Here is a 20,179-nt window from a genome sequence, read left to right on the forward strand (position 1 = left end):
CCTACAAGATAAGTATACTTCCTACTACCCTATTTTTACAGATGGATCCAAGGATGGTGGTAAGGTTGCTTCTGCTGCCGTCTTTGGATCTGAAGCATTGTCCTTTCGGCTTCCAGACAATGCTTCTATATTTACAGCTGAGGCAAATGCTTTGTTAACAGCTCTACAGTATATGAAACACAGCAATCTGCGTAAATTTGTTGTCTTCTCAGATTCATTGTCCTGCCTTCAAGCACTTAAGAATCGCTCTCCTTCTCATCCACTCATGATTAATATTCTGGAATCATACCAGTCGTTATGCATGAACTCGTACATCATCGTCTTTTGCTGGCTGCCCAGCCACATGGGCATTAGAGGCAATTCCAAGGCTGATGCAGAGGCCAAGGCAGCCTTGGACAAGGAAATCTCTCCTTTTAGTATCTCGTATAGAGATTTTAGGCCCTGTATCCGATCATATGTACGCCAACTCTTTCAGGCGCTGTGGGATACACAGATCAATAATAAATTATTTCAAATTAAGCCAACCATTGGATATACTCATCTAAATTGCGTTACTCGATTTGATGAGGTTATCCTTAGACGTTGCCGTATAGGCCATTCCCGGTACACGCACGAGTTCCTTTTGAAGGGTGAAGACGCCCCTTTCTGTATTCCTTGCCAGGAGCCAATAACAGTCGAGCATATACTACTTGACTGTGTGGATTTTGCTCCTGCAAGAAGTACTTTTTATTCGTGTAATAGTTTAAAAGATCTTTTTAACAATGTGAGTTATCACCTAATTTTAGGTTACCTGAAAGAAATAAATCTGTTAAATAAGTTATAATTTGTCTTTTGACATACAGCATGCTTTTACTCCTATCATTTCATTGGTCTTCCAGGTAATCAAAACGCTATTTCTTATCTGTAGTTGTTAGTTTTTTACAACATTGTGATATTGACTAACGTTTTACTGCCCTTTGTTGGTAGATTAGTGTTTTGCTTTTTAATATTATGATACTGACTTACATTTTGCGGCCTTTCATTGGCAGATTATTGTATTGCCTTTTAATATTATGCTACTGAGTAACTTTTTACTGCCCTTTGTTGGCAGAATATTGTCTGGATTCTCAATGTTCACGTCGCTATATGGCTGAAAGATTGCCGCCTGCGACGTTAAACCACACATCAATCAATGATTCACACCATACCTTTAGTCACTGTAGATTGTACTCGATCTTGGCCGTCACTGGAAAGGTTGGATGTACTTCGTTTAAAAACGTTATATAAAAGCATACGTTGAGAAACATGGACTTACATACCCTCTCGTAGTGTCATTAACAATTTCGCTTGATCATGATATCGAGTCTTACTTATAAATATTTAACTAGATACATCAAGGTTGGCCAAGTCGATTTCCTCTATAAAAACAATGATTAAAAAGTATAACTAACTGATCTTGTTTAGAGGTCCGCGTCACTGATGACTATTGGAAGTATTGATCCCTTGTGATGGAAAAATCAATACAGTCTCTTCAGATCATGACCATTATTTAAACATGAATAATAACAATTTTACATCTGTTTGTCATTTCTACACTGGTATGTCTTTATACATACATCGACTCTACGAAAACGGATACACATATCATATTTATCCGGTCTAATTGGTGCTTCGCCATAGCATTAGGAAAACAGTACATTATTGGTTTCAAAATATTGACGCTCATGTGACGAAACGACAGTGTTATACTGGACATACCGTTACTCTGTATTGCAAGACTGGATGTTATACAGAAAAGACCAGTTAGGTTAGGCCTAACGGAAAGTAATAAATATCTTATCGGCAAAAAGTGAAACCTTTATGGTGGAAATACATTGAATGCACAGGATTTGCTGATTAATGTCTATGTGTTGAGGAATAAACATTTTTAAAATTATAGGAGGATGTCGATAATTCAACCAACATCCATACTTTGAGTTACCGACATTGTCTCGCGATCATAAAAATGCTTATTCTTCAGCACATAGCGTCCCGCGTCAGATCCAGCTTCTTTTAACAGGTATAGTTTTCCGCGGAATGTCACCGTCTTGTTACATGTAAGTCACCAAAACTTTCACAGTTTAAGTTTTGCTTACGCGATTTTAAACGTAGTATATTAGTTCTTCCAAATTTGGCTAAACATTCCTACAATCACCAGCGGCTGAGGGGATGGTGTAAATCCAACTGGGGTCCATGCAGGTAGCAAAAGTACTGTGAGTCCCCATGGAACCTGGTATGGTGATCTACCTTCCGTTGTTGGCGATCTATAGCCCGTGTTTTACATTGTATTGTCTTCTTTAATTACAATGTTATAGTTTTTCGGGCTAGTTTTATGTTTATAGCTGTGATATTCTAGTATTTTACTGTCAATCGTCGACAGGTTTTAATAATGTACATATATTCCATTTCAGTGTTAAATGTTCTCGTCACGATATGACTGAACTATTGCCGATGTGACGTTAAATATTAACTCACTCACTCACTGTCTTGTTGCTAGAGTGAGAGAGTGAGTTAACATTTAACGTCACATCGGTAGTATCTCAGCCATATCGTGACGAGAACATTTAATTCTGAAATGAAATATATGCCTATTATAAAACCTGTCAACGAAGGACAGTAAAACAACTAGAATATCACAGAGTAGAATATAAAACTAGTAACTATACCTAAAACAATTTATCTATAGAGGACAATACAATATAAAAATGGGCTATAGCTTGCTAACAACTGAAGGTAGATCACCATACTAGGGACCATGGGGACTTACAGTACCTTTGCTACCTGCACGGACCCTAGGTGGATTTACATCATCCCCTCAGGCGTCAGCAATTCGGGAAATCTAGCCATTTAGTAAAAATACACTTTTTCTACGATTACAAACATGGAAAGTTTGAATTTACTTTGAATGTTTGTGGACTTACGTACCCTCTCAGGGGGACAATAGTGTTACGGTACTTCAACCCCCTTTGAGGATACAGACACTAACAAGCACAGTTACGAATTTAAACTTCCGATAATAAAAATTATCTATTTACAATTCATTTAATAAATCTAATTCTTTTAAAAATCCAATAATTAAATGAGAACTGATATTAGTAAAAAGGTCCTTCATACTACGTGATTTAAAATAGGTATCCCTTGTGATGGAATATTCCACGAAGTCAAGCAAGACATGCTTGACCTTAAATTCTTTCATCACAAGGGATACAAAATGGAGGATCCTCACCTTTCAAAAGGTATTTATGCGTATATCTGGTGTGACCAATACGACATCGTCGCATAATGACCTCTTCAAATCTGGACTGACAGCCCAAGTAGGTGTAACCAATATACGGTTTTATTTCATGTAATTTATTTATACCTACTTGGATGTCCCACTTCTTTTGCATCAGATCACGTATGTAAGTTCTAATGTTCGCTTTGTAATCTGAGTATGGAATAAGAAGTGGTGTCACAGATTTGTTGAGTGCTTCCTTGGCGGCAAGATCGGCCATTGTGTTCCCTGAAATGCCTACATGGCTGGGTAAGCAACAGAAGACGATGTCGTATTGGCCAGTAGCAAGATTATTATATAATTCAATAATGTCAATTAAAAGTGGATGTTTACATGATAAATTTGTAATCGCCTGAAGACAAGAAAGAGAGTCTGAATAGATTATATATTGTTTACGTATATGGTGCCTTTGAATATATTTAAGAGCTGTTAATATGGCGTTAGCTTCTGCTGTAAAAATAGAACTGTTATCTGGTAATCTAAAAGATATTGTTCTGGATCCAATGACAGTAGCACAAGCAACTGCGCCACCGTCCTTGGACCCATCTGTAAATAAGGATTTATAATTGTTATATTTATGTTTCAATTGATTATATTCTTGTTTATACTGTAATTCATTCGTTTCTGATATTTTAAATGTAGTTAATGTTAGGCCAACCTGTGGTCTAACCAACTGCCAAGGGGGAGAGGAAAGAAGACGGAAGGGAGCTATACGGTCCAGCTCAATACCAGCAGCAGCAATAAACGGCTTTATTCTGAGCCCAAGAGGTGGAACAAGGGAAGACTTTTTGCTATATAAATCCTCATACAGAGGATTGAAGACACGGTTATATGCGGGGTTAGATTCGTTAGAGTATAGTTTTGTGATATATTGTAAAGATAATTTGATACGGCGTTGTGCCAGAGATGCTTCATCGGCCTCAACGTAAAGACTGTCAATAGGTGAAGTTCTGAAGGACCCAAGACAGTCTTAGACCTTGGTGATGGACAGAATCAAGAAGTTTAAGATTGCTTTTGCAGGCTCCACCATAGACGATGGAGCCATAATCAAGTTTAGAACGAACGAGTGGTCGATATAGATGGAGAAGGGTAGCTTGATCCTCTCCCCATTTTGAATTTGAAACAACTTTCAACAAGTGCTTTCAGGCAGTTAGTTTTAAGTGATTTAACATGTGCTAAAAACGTTAAATGTGAATCAAAGATTAGACCCAAAAATGTGGCTTGCTTCACAACTTTAATGGACTTCTCATCTATAGACAGTTCAGGGTCTTTATGTGGTTTGTATTTACGACAAAAATGCATGCAGTTAGTTTTTGATTTGGAAAATTTAAAGCCGTTTTCAAGACACCATTTATCAATCATGTTTAAACAAAACTGCAATTGCCGTTCAATGGTATGCATATTTTTACCACAACAAGAAATATTAAAATCATCCACAAGTAATGATCCATCAATTGAATCGTTTAAAACTTTAGATAACCTGTTGATCTTGATGCTAAAAAGAGTGACAGACAAAATACTGCCTTGTGGAACACCTTGATCCTGATTGTAATGATCAGACAGGGTAGAATCCACACGGACCTGGAATTGTCTGTTATTTAAAAATTTGCCTATAAATTCAGGCAAACGACCTCGCAACCCGAAGTCATGTAAATCTCTCAAAATGCCATATTTCCAGGTTGTATCATATGCTTTCTAAGATAAAAAAAGATAGACACAGCGTGTTGTTTATTAATCAGTGCATATTTAACAAATGATTCTAAACGCACTAAGTGATCGACAGTACTTCTGTTTTTCCGGAAACCACATTGTATATCTGTTATAAGGTTATTTGTTTCCAAATACCAAACAAATCGATTATTTATCATGCGTTCCATGGTCTTCCAAACACAGCTAGTTAATGAAATCGGACGATAATTGGATGGATCCGTATGATCACGTCCAGGTTTAGGTATTGGTACTACTATGGTATCACGCCATGAAGAAGGAAAATTCCCGAAAGTCCAAATATCATCAATATTGAAAAGAGCGTCTCTAAACAGGATTCTGGTGAGTGCTTCAAAATATCATCAAAAATATTTAGGAGAGTTTCTAGGCAGGATTCTGGTAAGTACTTCAGGAGTTGATAATGTATGTTATCAGCTCCAGTATCAGTGTCATGAGCTTGATCAAGAGCAGTATGGAGTTCATGAATAGAAAATAGTTGATTGTAATCTTCCCCATTATCTGAATTAAAATTAATAGTTTTCTTTTCTTGTTGATTTTTATATTGTTGGAATTTATGGAACGTAATTAGAAGAGGAAGAATGCTTAGCCAGAGTTTCACCCAGTTTATTTGCAATATCTGACTCCTCGGTAAGTATTTGCTCTCCATGTTTTAGATGATGGACAGTAGATTTAGTACCTTTACCTTTAATTTTCTGGACCATGTTCCATACCTTGGACATTGGTGTCCGAGAATTTATTTTAGATACATAACTTTTCCAAGATTGGCGTTTATTCTGTTTAAAGGTACGCCGTGCTTTAGCATTTAAAATTTTAAATCTATTTAAATTATGCACCATACGGTGGCGACGGAAATAATGTTCTGCTTTTTTCCTTGCCTTTCTAGCCTGTTTGCATTCATCGTTGAACCATGGTTTTCGAATATGTGGAACTGCAGAAGACTTTGGGATACACTCATCAGCAATGTCAATGAGTACATCTGAAAAACAGTTAATAGCACCAGGAGCAGTAATAAAACGTTCGGGATTACGTTTGCCAGTACAGAGAGATTCATATAGAGCCCAGTTGCCCTTTTTACAATCCCATCGTGATGATGGAGGTACATTAGATGGGCTCACAGGTTTTAGTATTGTAGGGAAATGGTCGCTCCCACTCAAGTCATCGTGAAACAACCATTCAAATTCATTTAAGAGATTAGAGTCAGTAACTGATAAATCAAGAGCTGAATATGTCCCTGTGCCAGGATGTAAATATGTATGTGACCCGTCAAGTAATTTACCTTTGGTGTTCGTAGTAGTACCACCCCAGAGTGGGTTATGGCCATTTTAGGAAGTTCATTGTAAAGAGCTTGTAGATCAGTTAACTGGACAGTGGATGAAGGTGGAATATACAATGAACAAAGCGTAAATGCAACTTGTAATGTAAGTCACACAGCTATTAAAATTAGTCCTTAGTCCTCTGCAATTCCTCTGAATAATATTATTCTGATAACCTATCTTTTGGGGGGATTTATTGGGGATCTACCCCGCACTTTTTTGGTGGGCGACAGGCTGTGTGCCCTGGAGCGGACGTTTTCACACACGTCCATGTCTTCGAGTGACCCGTATTTATTGAACAATTGAATTTTGTTCTGTGAAAATTTGGATTTTATTCTCTGAACCTTTTGGGGCTCTGCCACTTAGCTTTTTCAAAGAATCTGGATTCTTAGTTTTTGTTTTACTGGGTTGAGACCTTGTTGATGACTGAGAAGATATGTTATGATCAGGGGATGTTGCTGATTGAATCTGAGATGTACCAGGAAGTGATTCTGCAGTTTGAGTAGATATGGGTGGTGACAAAGGTTGAGGGGAATCCGTGTTCACCCAAGTCAAGTTTGTCTGACAGCTTGCAGATAATTTCATTATTGTGGATGTTGCGTCTGGGTTTGGTCTGGCAACGGAAGCATAGCTTTCCGTTTGTACTGAGCTCTGGACCATTTTCTTTGCATCTGCAAAACTGATGTTTTGTGAAAACTATATTCTGTTAATGGTCATTTGTTGTTTCCACACGGGACATTCTTTAGAGAAAGATGGATGATCCCCTGCGCAGTTTGTGCACTTTTTAACATGGCTGTCACAATCTTCTGTTGTGTGTGTTTTTTTCACTACAATGAGCACACACAACAGACAATGTGCACGTATTTACACCATGACCGAATTTTTGGCACTTGAAGCACCTCAGCGGATTTGGAATGTATGTATCAACATTGAGATTACAGTACCCTGCCTTAAGTGACTTTGGAGCAGTAGACGATGAGAAGGAAAACAGATATGTGTTGGTTTTTATGGTTGTGTTGTTTCACGATCTCGTCACTATTCCCTTACTGGTGTTGAGTGTTTCGTGGGCCGTGACAGTAACCGGAGTACCAACAAAAGTGTCGATATTCAAAAGGTTGGTTGACTGTTGCTTTCTGGCACACTCAATCAACAGCGCACGAGAACGTAATCTTCGAAGGTTCTTTACTTCGCCAGCAATGCCTTGGATACCTTTAGACACAGCAAATGGGTTCAGCTTCAAAGGTGTGTTATCTTTGGTCTCAATGAGAAGGAAACGTGGCCAGTAATCAATTTGTTTGGACGGTCTGTGGTGGTCAACGGGATCATTTTCGAGACGACGTTTGCTCTTCTTAGTGGGGGTTTCGTAAGCCATGGTTAGTTATGTAGATTGCATCATCCGAGCTCCCCACCCACCACGGAGTATCACAATGACGATGCCAAACCAAGCGGGCCTCCAGCTTGCAGCACCAAGGATACCCGGATGATATACTCCAGTAGAAGAATTATAAATAATTACTCCACCAGATTGGCCCATGAGCCACCGCTCTCTGGGCATAAGACTCTAGGCAAAGTTCAAAACAACATAATTCAACATCAAACAATAGCTATAGACAATAAAGCCAAGACCAATATCAATCAAAATCAATTCCAAATCATACTTGTGGAATGATAAATAAGTTCATAATCTGTGCACAGGGCTTGACATGACCAGCCGATTGCTTGAACCGGGCCCATTCAACCTCCCGTCTAGGTGAAGTATGGGTCGAAGGGGTGTGTTCAGCAAAGGGAACGCGGTCACAGGCCCCCAGTGCCCTCAACCCCCAGACTCCCGTCCTCCACCGACACAGGGCCGCAACCCACGGCCAGCGGGTTGGTGGACCAAATATGCCTCCGGATCCACACGGGGGGTTGCCGAGCACTTAGTGTTACCCAGCACCCACCACGAGGAGGTGGCTCGCCACGGGTGCCTTGTTGCTAGATGTTTTCTGTGATGTGTGACATTTCTATGTGAGAAGATTACATTGATATGGCTGAAACATTGCCGATGTGAAGTTAAATATTAACTCACTTACAACCCATTGTGATGTGACACTTCCTAGATAATGACAGCGTTTTGACTTAGGTCTCCCTGATTAAACTTTGGCTCATGCTTAATCAACACAGACTCTTTGTCTTATTGACGAATGTCAGTGTGCTGATATGACTTGTAATGATATACTAAGGCCATCACGACATTGTTTACTAACTAGAATTAAGCACTGATTTTAAAAGGCAATGTGGAATCTGTTAATTTCACACAGCCAATCAATTGTCACTGCAGAAAATGGACATGGTAACAGCATGACCCACTCGACAAGGAACACAATAACACTTTATTCCTAACAGACGCACTCAGTGGAATAAAGTGAAAACCCTTTATTGATAATAGATCAGACAGGGTCAACACTGCTTATACAAAAAGATAGAGCTCTTTTATTTATTCATATAATCGTGACTGGATTGGCAAACTTCAGATATACTTTATGCTGCTTTCTCACAATAATACAAAAATATTAATAATAATTATAGCCCATCCAAGGATTCTTCCCGCTCAGCGTTCCTTAGCTTCAACTGACTTTGTCCACTGCCACCATGATTTAGGAGATAAACAGAATGTGTTGGAAGGAAAAACAGACGCATATTAGGACATAATAATACCTCTAAATTTGATTTTGAAATCGAAAGCATACTGTGCGGATTTAAATAAAAAATTCTACCATTCTACAATAACCGCGTAATTAAAACACACACACAACAACGCCACCATCCTTTTAAAGGTATGTTATCTGGCAACCAGAATATACGTAGATTTCAAACGTTCATATGGCCGCCGGATGGAAAGTGTATTTTCGAACGCAAGTAAATTTTGGCAAGATCTGTCGTGACTGTCTGCCGTAAAAAAACAAAATAGGACGTGTCATTATGACGTAAGTAATGGTGCCTGGGTTCTGTCTTTACCATGCCTTTTCTGCGAACAAAATTTGCTACATTTATAGTCACGTGCAATTATACGGATCCAGATCATTCTTACAACAGAATTCAATGAATTATGAACATTTCACTGCAAACACAAGAATGTCGTTTTTTTCTCTGTGTTGGCGAAACACCACGCATTTCAGACGCTTTCTAGCCAACGGTGTTTTGTCCAAAGAACATAATACTGTAACTAAGGATCTGTCAGCTCCTTGAATGACCTTGTCACTAATATATGCGTTGAAATAAATTTACAACTTTCCAAGCTTGAAGGAGTGTGGATATGTGCTGCTTGCAAAGACGTAATTGCTACACTGTGAATCAAACAACAACACTTATCGATCATACCATTTCTCACCTTGGGAATATGTTATGTAACACGGCTATGAATAAACTATGATGAATCCCTGGAAATAACCACAGTGGAAGCACGCTGTCCCATGGAAGAATAATATTATTCCCAGATGGGACAGGGTTCACGACGCTTTGATTTTCCACAAGACCTGCCCTTAAACTCAGTTTCTTTCCTTAAACCGTCATGAAAGTGTGCCAAAATCGTGACTGTGTTACCCAAATCATGGAACCGATACTTACTATTTATCACGCCTGTACTGGATGAACACACTTAGCCAAATGGTTTGAGTTCCAGCATTATGGGCATAATAGCATTAACAGCTTGTTATCCGAACCTAAATTGCTAACGGCTGAGGGGATGATGTGAATCCAACTAGGGTCCAGGCAGGTAGCAAAAGTACTGTAAGTCCCCATGGCCCCTAGTATGGTGATCTACCTTCAGTTGTTGACAATCTATAGCCTGATTTTATGTTGTATTGTCCGAATAGTGATATTAGTTTTAACTTTCCACACTAGTTTTAATCCCATCTGTGATATTCTAGTTGTTTTACTGTCTCTTGTTGACAGGTTTTTATAGTATCCATATATTTCATTTCAGTATTTAACGTTCTCGTCACGATATGGCTGAGATATTGCCGATGTGACGTTAAATATTAACTCACCACTCACTGTTATCCGAACATTCCATTTGATTCCGTACTTTGGCGGTGGCTAAAACGTTCGTGAGTCACGTCGAAGACCAGGTTTCGATTCCGGCACAAGGCCCTGGTACTGGTGGAATGTTTTTGAAAGCGGCGTATAAAAAAGCCCATTCACGCACTAATATATCACCAGTGCCACATTCTCGATTTTAGACTCAAAAGTAAGTGAGTGTACTTCAGGCTTCACGGCCAACACGACTGAACATAATCTATGTTTGAGCGCCATACCGTTGATAACAAGAAGACAAAGCTATCAATGTCCCACGCATCTGCAAAATACTCTTTATGAATATGTCCTCTAGTTGTGATTACAGTATGTCAATGTTTTGGTCTGCTTATGGCAGAGTGGAAGGATAGTATTGTAAGGTTTTTGCAGTTCTGCTTCAGTAAAGAACTCTACCAGAAAAATCAGTGGAGGTCGAACTCGTTGCCATGGAAACGCAAAACAAAAGTTACATCTGGATCTAATTCCCAAAAGGCACACCTAGGGATCTTACTTGAAGCGTGTACCAAGGTTGATGAAACTAGTATGTATAGTTTAGGAGGTATCCTCCAGACAGGATGACATCCTCATTTTCAGTCAGAGTCACAGTCATGTGTCAATGGAAACCGCCAAATAATTCTTTTCTGGGCTCAGTCCCCAAAAGGCTCATCTTTCTCTGTTTGATATGTGTAGCAAGTTTTATGAAGCCAGCAGGTATAGTTTAGGAGATCTGCTCCGGACAAGATAACATCCCGAAAGCCACCACCTCAAGTCTTGTTTTCATGGAAACCGCAAAAAATAAAAATCATTTCTGGGTTTAAACCCTAAAAGGCACATCTAGAGATCATGCCTGACATGTGTACCAAGTTTGGTTAAGCGGGCGGACGGACGGAACTCGTTTCTATACTCAACAAAAAAAGTTAAGGACCACTCCTACTTTTGTAGAAAATGTAATGATGTTCTTGAGTTTGAATTATGAAAGTTTGGCCCTGAATAGCCCCCATATGTATCTGGCTCTCCACTAACTGCCAAGTTCGTGTTGCACGTGAAATTGTGGAATGTTCATTATAAAGGCAACTGAGTCAATCTCAGTTTCAGTCTTCACATTTGTGAGATGCAATTGGGTACGCATATGACATTGGTTGAGCGTCTCTTGACAAAATTTGAGTTTCTTAACATCTTGACAAGCCGAAATGCCCAACAGAAGACATTTATCGATTGAAGAGGCAGCCGAAGCTATTGGTCTTGTGAATGCTGGTCTTTCGTACAGAAAAGTGGGCAGAAGACTCCACGTCAGCCACAGCGTGGTCAGCAGATTACGTGAACGGCACCAGCAGACTGGAACAGTGAAGGAAAGAGCCAGGAGTGGTCGTCCCTGCAAAACTACGGAACGCCAGGACCGTCAATTGGCAATCATTGCCAAAAGAGACCGATTACAATCAGCCAAATCGATTAATTCTGAGTTCAGAAACATCACTGGCATTCAATTGTCTGATCAAACCGTTAGAAATAGGCGCCACCATCACAACTTGCGTGCTCGTAGAGCAGCTGTTCGTCCACCTTTGGCTGTGCATCACAGAAGAAATCGCCTAGAATTTTCAAGAATACACGTCAATATGGACATGGCTTCTTTAAGGAACATCTTGTTCACAGATGAATCCCGTTTTTGCCTGGATTTTCATGATGGTAGGAGGCGTGTTTGGAGGACGAAAAATGAGAGATTTGCTAATTGTAATGTGGTGGAACATGACAGGTTCGGAGGTGGGTCTATCATGGTTTGGGGGGGGGGGGGCATCTCTCTTGACGGTTCCACAGACCTGTATGTGATTAGGAACGGCAGTTTGAATGCTGTGAGATATCGGGATGAGGTCTTGGATCCAATTGTCAGACCGTTTGCAGGTGCTGTTGGCAATGATTTCATACCGATGGATGATAATGCTCGACCTCGCAGAGCAAGAATCATCAATGATTACCTTGCAAGGGAATCTATCGTCCGTATGGATTGGCCGGCATACTCACCAGACCTTAATCCGATAGAACATGCTTGGGACATGCTTCAAGCACGCATGTCGCAACTTCCCGTGTCTCCAACAACTCTCAACGAGCTTGCAGACGCACTTGTTCAAGAATGGCAACGGATTCCCCATCAACTCCTTCAGAATCTTGTCCTCAGCTTCACCAGACGGTGTCAAGCCGTGATCAATGCTCGTGGTGGGCATACTCGATATTGACATGGTTTCTGTCCAGTTTCGTGGCATCTGTAGAAACGCTGCATAAATCACCACCTCTCAAGAAATCTGTTTATCTTTGAATAAACACATTTCCTGTTCGTCTTGCGTTTATCCTTTTTCCTGGCAATGTCTTTTATCTGCTTGTAACTGAAAATTGCATACATACAATATACATGTGTGAATATTAGGAAAAATATCCATGATCCTTAACATTTTTTGTTGAGTATATATACCCTCATCTTCGTTTTTGCGGGGGATAATAATTATTCATATATCATAATGTACAATATTGCCGTTATTTGAACACGTCCGGACAAGACGTCTCCCGATCGAGGCACATCATAAACAGGAAAATGCGTCTAATTTATAGATGACATTCATTAATCGGATGAACCATTTACCATGTTACTACAGGAAATACATAAGTTATTTCTGTTACTTCAGTGGCGGAAAACACACACACACACACACACACACACACACACACATGTATATATATATATATATATATCTGTTTTTATGGTGGCCTCCCTAGTATGGTGGCCTAACCTTGGTCTCTAACTCAATGCACCTTTTGTGTTCGTCAAGTGATAGTTTAATTATTTTACATACTCTCTAAGTAGTTATCTGTAATCTGTGATAATCTAATTGTATGCAGATGTCCTTTCCTTGAAAGATTTTGGAAAGCATTTTCTGCTACTTATTCTTAATTTCTTAGTTTCTGTCGTCACGATATAGCTGAAATATTGCCCATATGACCCAAAATCGTAACTAACTCACACCGTGAATATAATATCATTATTACGGAAACGATACTAACTACTTATTCTCTACTATAACAGTATTAGATAGACTCACATTGTCAAATGTTCTAAAATCAAACAAAATAGGTATTATAAAGCCACCAGCTTGTCAGAAAAAAACGTCCATGCCATTAATATGTTACTAGTCCCAAACAACAATAATTGTTCTAGAGCGTCATCGCCATCACGGATGAATAAAGTCTATTTATCAACCGACACTGTCAGCACACCCTCCATAATAAACATTCATATATAATATGCAATATTGTCCTGAACCCTGTCACAGGCTTATATTTCGGACAAAGCCTATCTGGAGGCACTTCAAAAGCAGGAAATTGCATCTGATTTATGGATGACACTCGTTATTGTGATTGAGTTTTTATTCAGTTCGATTTAAGTTACCACAGAAAACACATAATTCATTTCAGTGACTTCAGTGATGGAAAATGTGTATTGCATTTCGTAAGTGTACTATGGAACGTTGCAACGAAAGACAGGACAATACCATTATGACATTGTATTACCAAATAAGAACCTATTAGTGTATAATATCAAGATCGAGATAAAGAAAATGAATTATTTACACATGATGTATTATAACGTATAAAGAAGTGATATTTAGGTGCATCTGGTACTATTCTGTAGACATAAACGCAACTCAAGATGCATGTGGGAGGTTTTATTTGACAGCTCCAGCCAAGTCGATCCGAACAGGAATTGAAGATGTCGCGAATGGCGAGGGAAAGGGGATTCACTGTAAAGAATCAGTTATTGATCGTGCAATCTTTTAAGGCATATCATGGTCTCATGTATTTTCCCCATAACAAAGGATAACTGTTATATTTGTTTCTCCACGAAGGACCGTTCAGAAAAATGTCTGTTGTCATTTAATTATCGACTTTCTGAAAGAAATAGAATTCTTTGGTAAATATTGATCAATCTGTTTTGTGTACAGCTAAATGAGCTCTTTATCATTAGATCGATTCATCAATCGTTATTGTTAGTGACTGTATCCTCAAAGGGAGTTAAACTATTGTATAATTACTGAAAGGGTACGTAAGTCCCAAAACATTTACATTGAAAGTATTTTGATTTACCAAGCTCTACATCGTAATATAATTGATATTCTCACGATGGATAATCAATGTGCAATCGCCCGTGACTGAGCGGATGTTGTATATCCGGCTAAAGTCCACGAGACAGCCAAAGCACTATAAGTCCCCATGATCGCCTGTATGGTTATCTGCCTTCAGTAGCTGGCGATCTCCAGCCCGTTATATCTATCTATCTATCTAGAAAGATAGATAGATAGTTAGAAGATAGATAGTTTTAACTGTGTACTATGTTCCAATTGTTTACTGCCTATTGACAATAGATGTTTTATTACAAAGTGTATTCCTTATCAATGTCATTCACCACCTTAAAGATGGAAACCAGTTATTAACTAATGAAACCGATATTGCTAATAAACTTGGTGAAACTTTGGCAAAACATTCTTCCTCGTCAAATTATGAACCTAAGTTCCAAACATATCAAAAACAGCAAGAAAAGAAAACTATTAACTTTAATTCAGATAATGGGGAAGACTATAATGAAACTTTTTCGTTACATGAGCTTCATACTGCTCTTGATTAGGCTCATGATACTGCTTCAGGAGCTGATAACATACATTATCAACTCCTGAAGCACTTGCCAGATACATGCTTAGAGACGCTGTTACATATTTTTGATAATATTTGGACATCTGGACAATTTCCTTCGTCGTGGCGTGATGCTATCGTTGTTCCCCTTCCTAAACCCGGACGTGATCATACGGATCCTTCCAATTATAGGCCAATTTCACTTACTACCTGTGTTTGCAAGACCATGGAACGCATGATAAATAATCGACTTGTCTGGTACTTGGAAACAAATAACCTAATAACAGATATTCAGTGTGGTTTCCGCAAAAACAGACGTACAGTCGATCACTTAGTGCGTTTAGAATCTTTTGTTAAGAATGCCATAATTAATAAACAGTATGCAGTGTCGATCTTTTTTGATCTAGAAAAAGCATATGACACCACTTGGAAACATGGGATTTTAAAAGATTTACATGACTTCGGATTGCGAGGCCGATTGCCTCGATTTATAGCCAACTTTTTAAATGATAGACAATTTCAAGTCCGTGTGGGTTCTACCCTGTCTGATTATTACAGTCAGGATCAGGGTGTACCACAAGGCAGTATTTTGTCTGTTACACTTTTAAGCATCAAGATAAACAGTTTATCAAAGGTTTTAAACGATTCAATTGATGGATCACTTTTTGTGGATGATTTTAACATTTCATGTCGAGGTAAAGACATGCATACTATTGAACGGCAAATGCAGTTGTGTCTGAACAAGATAAATAAATGGTGTTTGGAAAACGGCTTTAAATTTTCTAAGTCAAAAACTAACTATATACATTTCTGCCGTAAATACAAACCACATAAGGACCCTGAACTGTATCTAAACGGTACACCTATTAAAGTTGTTAAAGAGGCCAAGTTTCTGGGTCTTATATTTGACTCCCACTTGACGTTCTTGCCACATATTCCCTTAAAGTTAAATGCTTAAAGGCACTTGACTTGTTAAAAGTTGTTTCCAATTCAAAATGGGGAGGCGATCAAACCACCCTACTTCACTTATACAGATCACTCATTCGCTCCAAACTTGACTATGGTTCCATTGTATATGGTGGAGCCTGTAAAAACGGTCTCAAAATGTTAGATTCTATCCATCATCAAGGTCTAAGATTATGTCTTGGATCTTTTCGAACTTCTCCCGTTGACAGTCTCTATGTCGAGGCAGATGAGCCATCTCTCACTCAGCGACGTATAAAATTATCTTTACAATATGCTACAAAACTATACTCTAACAAATCTAACCCGGCATATAACTGTGTTTTCAATCCTCTCTACGAGGATTTATACAACAAAAAGTGTTCTCTTGTTCCACCTCTCGGACACAGAATTAAACCCTTTCTTTCTTCGGCCGGCATTGAGCTGGAAACCATAGCTCCTTACCGTCTTCTTTCTTCTCCTCCTTGGCAATTGGTTAGGCCACAAGTTGACCTAACATTAACATCATTTAAAAAATCAGAAACAAATGACTTACAATATAAACAAGAATATCATCAATTAAAACATGAATATAGCAATTACAAACCCTTATTTACTGATGGATCCAAGGACGGTGGTGCAGTGGCTTGTGCCAATGTCATTGGATCCAGAACAATATCTTCTAGAATTCCAGATAACAGTTCTATTTTTACTGCAGAAGCAAACGCCATATTGACAGCTCTTAGGTATATTCAGAAACACCCTAAACGTAAACAATATATAATCTATTCAGACTCTCTTTCTCGCCATCAGGCGATTAAAAATATTTCTTGTAAACATCCACTTTTAATAGAAATTATTGAATTGTATAATAATCTTGCTACTGGCCAATACGACATCGTATTCTGTCGGTTACCCAGCCACGTAGGTATTTCCGGTAACGCAATGGCTGATCTTGCTGCCAAGGCAGCACTCAACAAATCTACGACACCACTTCTTATTCCTTACACTGATTATAAAGCTAGCATTAGAACTTACATCCGTGATCTGATGCAGAAGAAGTGGGACACCCAAGTAGGTATAAATAAATTACATGAAATAAAACCGTATATTGGTTACACATACTTGGGTTGTCAGTCCAGATTTGAAGAGGTTATTTTAAGACGATGTCGTATTGGCCACACACGATATACTCATGCATACCTATTGAAAGGTGAGGATCCTCCGTTTTGTATCCCTTGTGATGAGAGAGTCACGGTCAAGCATATTCTGCTTGACTGTGTCGAATTCTCCATCACAAGGGATAAATATTTTAATGTCAAAACTGTAAAGGATCTTTTTACTAACATTAATTCTCATTTAATCGTTGGTTTTTTAAAAGAAATTGATTTTTTGGTAGAATTTTGAATAACGTGTTCTGTAAATAGATATATTATAATTATTGGTTGTTTAGATTTGTAACTAGAATTGTTAGTGGCTGTACCCTCAAAGGGGGTTGAAGTATTGTAAAATTATTGTCCTCCTGAGAGGGTACGTAAGTCCTCAAACAGTCAAAGTCAATTCTAAATTTCCAGGTTTTTAATCGTAGAATATGCGTCTTTTTATTGTATGGCTAGATTTCACAAATTGCTGACGGCTGAGGGAATGATGTAAATCCAGCTAGGGTCCATGCAGGTAGCAAAAGTACTGTAAGTCCCCATGGTCCCTAGTATGGTGATCTACCTTCAGTTGTTAGCAATCTATAGCCCATTTTTACATTGTATTGTCCTGTATACATAAATTCTTTTAGGTATAGTTACTAGTTTTATATTCTACTCTGTGATATTCTAGTTGTTTTACTGTCCTTCGTTGACAGGTTTTATAATAGACATATATTTCATTTCAGTATTAAATGTTCTCGTCACGATATGGCTGAGATATTGCCGATGTGACGTTAAATATTAACTCACTCACTCACCTTATCAATGTCAATCATTTTTTTTCTCGTCACCGTATGACTGAGCTTTACTGACGTTAAGTATTAAATGACTCGTGATATATACACTTGAAAATGTTAATCTCCTCGCTTATAACATATTTCAATGTAGGTATGCCAATGTAGGTTTGAGAGATTTGGAGATTACAATTCTATTTCTTATCTACGCTCTTTGAAATACTGTGCGACATATGGTACACATTGTCTGAAAGCAAGCAGCATGGTGCCATTGGTAGGCATGCGTCTTTAGGCGTCTCCTACTTTACTTTATATACATGGATTTGGTTTCATTTGTTTGTCCCAGATTTCTCATACTGAAATGTTTAATAAAATTTTATTTACAAGGGATATTATATCTATCGTTCTTCTGAAAAGTTTAACCAGAATCTATCAAAATGTACAGGACGTTTCGTGAAATAGCCAGTAGTTCAATCTTGAATAATGACACAGTAAGCTTATCATCTGTTTCCCTCTCTGCAACCTTGATATCAAAGATGAATAGTATTCAAATGCCATGTATACAACCTAAGAAACATGTATCAGCCGCAGTATTCCTTGTCTAATTTAAGTCTGAACGAGGCTCGTTATTAGTCTTGTAATACTCTCTGTGATAACACTGTTTCTTCATTTTTTGTACATTTATAATACAACGTGAACTGTTACGAAATGTTATGTGTTACTCTCTTCTATACAAAACAAATCAAATGGGATCGTCATTGTATCCCAATTGCGGTGTTCTATGCTGGAGAATGTTTGCACACCGTCACCATATGACTGGGATATTGTCGATTATGATGTTAAAACACAATAAAATATATACTGCTATCTTCGAATAGAAGACTACATATTCAATTAATATCACCAACAATACTAAAGCCAATGAGACATTATGAATTTTACCTTAGCTCCTGTTCCTGTTCTCGTTTCTGTTCCACCCAGCAAACAGCACTACGACCGTTCACTTAAATCTTTCACTGCAGGGAGAGCAACTGGGTTCTGACGTCGCATCGATCGATGCAGTCTGGAAATGTCATGACGTGTATGTATGCGATTATGCAGAGAGGCGATACAAAGGTTGAAGATTCAGACACAATGTGCGTTATATCAAAACATTTGTGCTGAATTCAGACTTTCAGTTTTGTGATTGACACAAACGTTCAGGGATAAAACGGAGAACGTTTATGTTGAGCATACAGACAGTAAAGCTCTTTGGTTGGATGCATTGACAGAAATGAGCTCAGGTACATCCATACATGTAGAGAACGTACATGAATGGGAAGCCTCGGTATGTAATCAATATAAATACTAAGATGACGGACAAAAAATGGTGTTGTTGAAGAGAACGCTTTATTTAGTGTACATGTGTAAGTGTAAACGACTCAATACGACAGCCATGTTAACCACATTCCATAACAACTAATCACTCGAGGGAGATACGATAGGCCTGTCACATGATTGCGTCTTCTGAAAGCAGAATAATAACCTTTCTATTATAACGCGTATAACCTTTAGGCTGAATTTTAACACGTAATCATGGAGTTTTAATGGCATTAAAATATATTTTATTAATGAATGGCAAAATAAAACCTAAAAAATTCTTTTATATGGGTCATGTGGCATCAACATTATCCTGGAATTTTATGGTGATAAATCTGCTTTGCATAACAATATGGTAATTACGATAATAACAGCCCTAACTCCTCAGGCAGATGTCACAATAAAGTGCAAGACCTTATAAAGATACAATTTCATATTTTGCCTTAGAGAGTCATTTCTCTGACATATGCTAAAATCTAGGGGGACGAAACTGTAAAAATTTAGATAGGATTTGAATATCTTCACAAAAACGTTGTGTGATGAGAGAACAATCAACACATTTCAGCGAAAGGTTCACCGAAATCCAGTGCGAGACCATATTTAGCGTCGATTTTCAGAAAGACAAAAACCTGTTGAGTGGAATATATGACAAGAAGACGGAAATCGGCTTTCCAACAGGTAACGTTCCCATATGTGCACCAATAACCAACGTGGATTATTACCGAGGCGGACAGACTAGAATGTGGAAAGCGATCTCCTCATACTCAGTTAACAACCGTGATTATTGGGGAAATTCAGAAGGCAGGTTTGAATTTTGAAGGCCACAGCATAAAGTTAGTTATGTTATCTCATCATACTAAGTTAACAATCGTGATTTTAAGGAAAGGA

At 38.4% G+C, this 20,179-nt stretch overlaps 1 protein-coding gene across 1 annotated transcript in view; it reads right to left on the bottom strand.

Moving 5' to 3' along the window:
* The window catches only part of LOC137266228 (mucin-4-like), a 34,054-nt gene extending 15,089 nt beyond the window's left edge, over positions 1-18,965 (bottom strand). The window contains exon 1 of the mRNA XM_067801726.1: positions 18,875-18,965. The gene's annotated coding sequence lies outside the window, so the exon portion shown is untranslated. The remainder of the gene's footprint in view (positions 1-18,874) is intronic.
* Positions 18,966-20,179: the final 1,214 nt, after the last annotated feature.

Source organism: Haliotis asinina, chromosome 15 (genome assembly GCF_037392515.1).
Source record: "Haliotis asinina isolate JCU_RB_2024 chromosome 15, JCU_Hal_asi_v2, whole genome shotgun sequence".
NCBI classification, from domain to species: Eukaryota; Metazoa; Mollusca; class Gastropoda; order Lepetellida; family Haliotidae; genus Haliotis; species Haliotis asinina.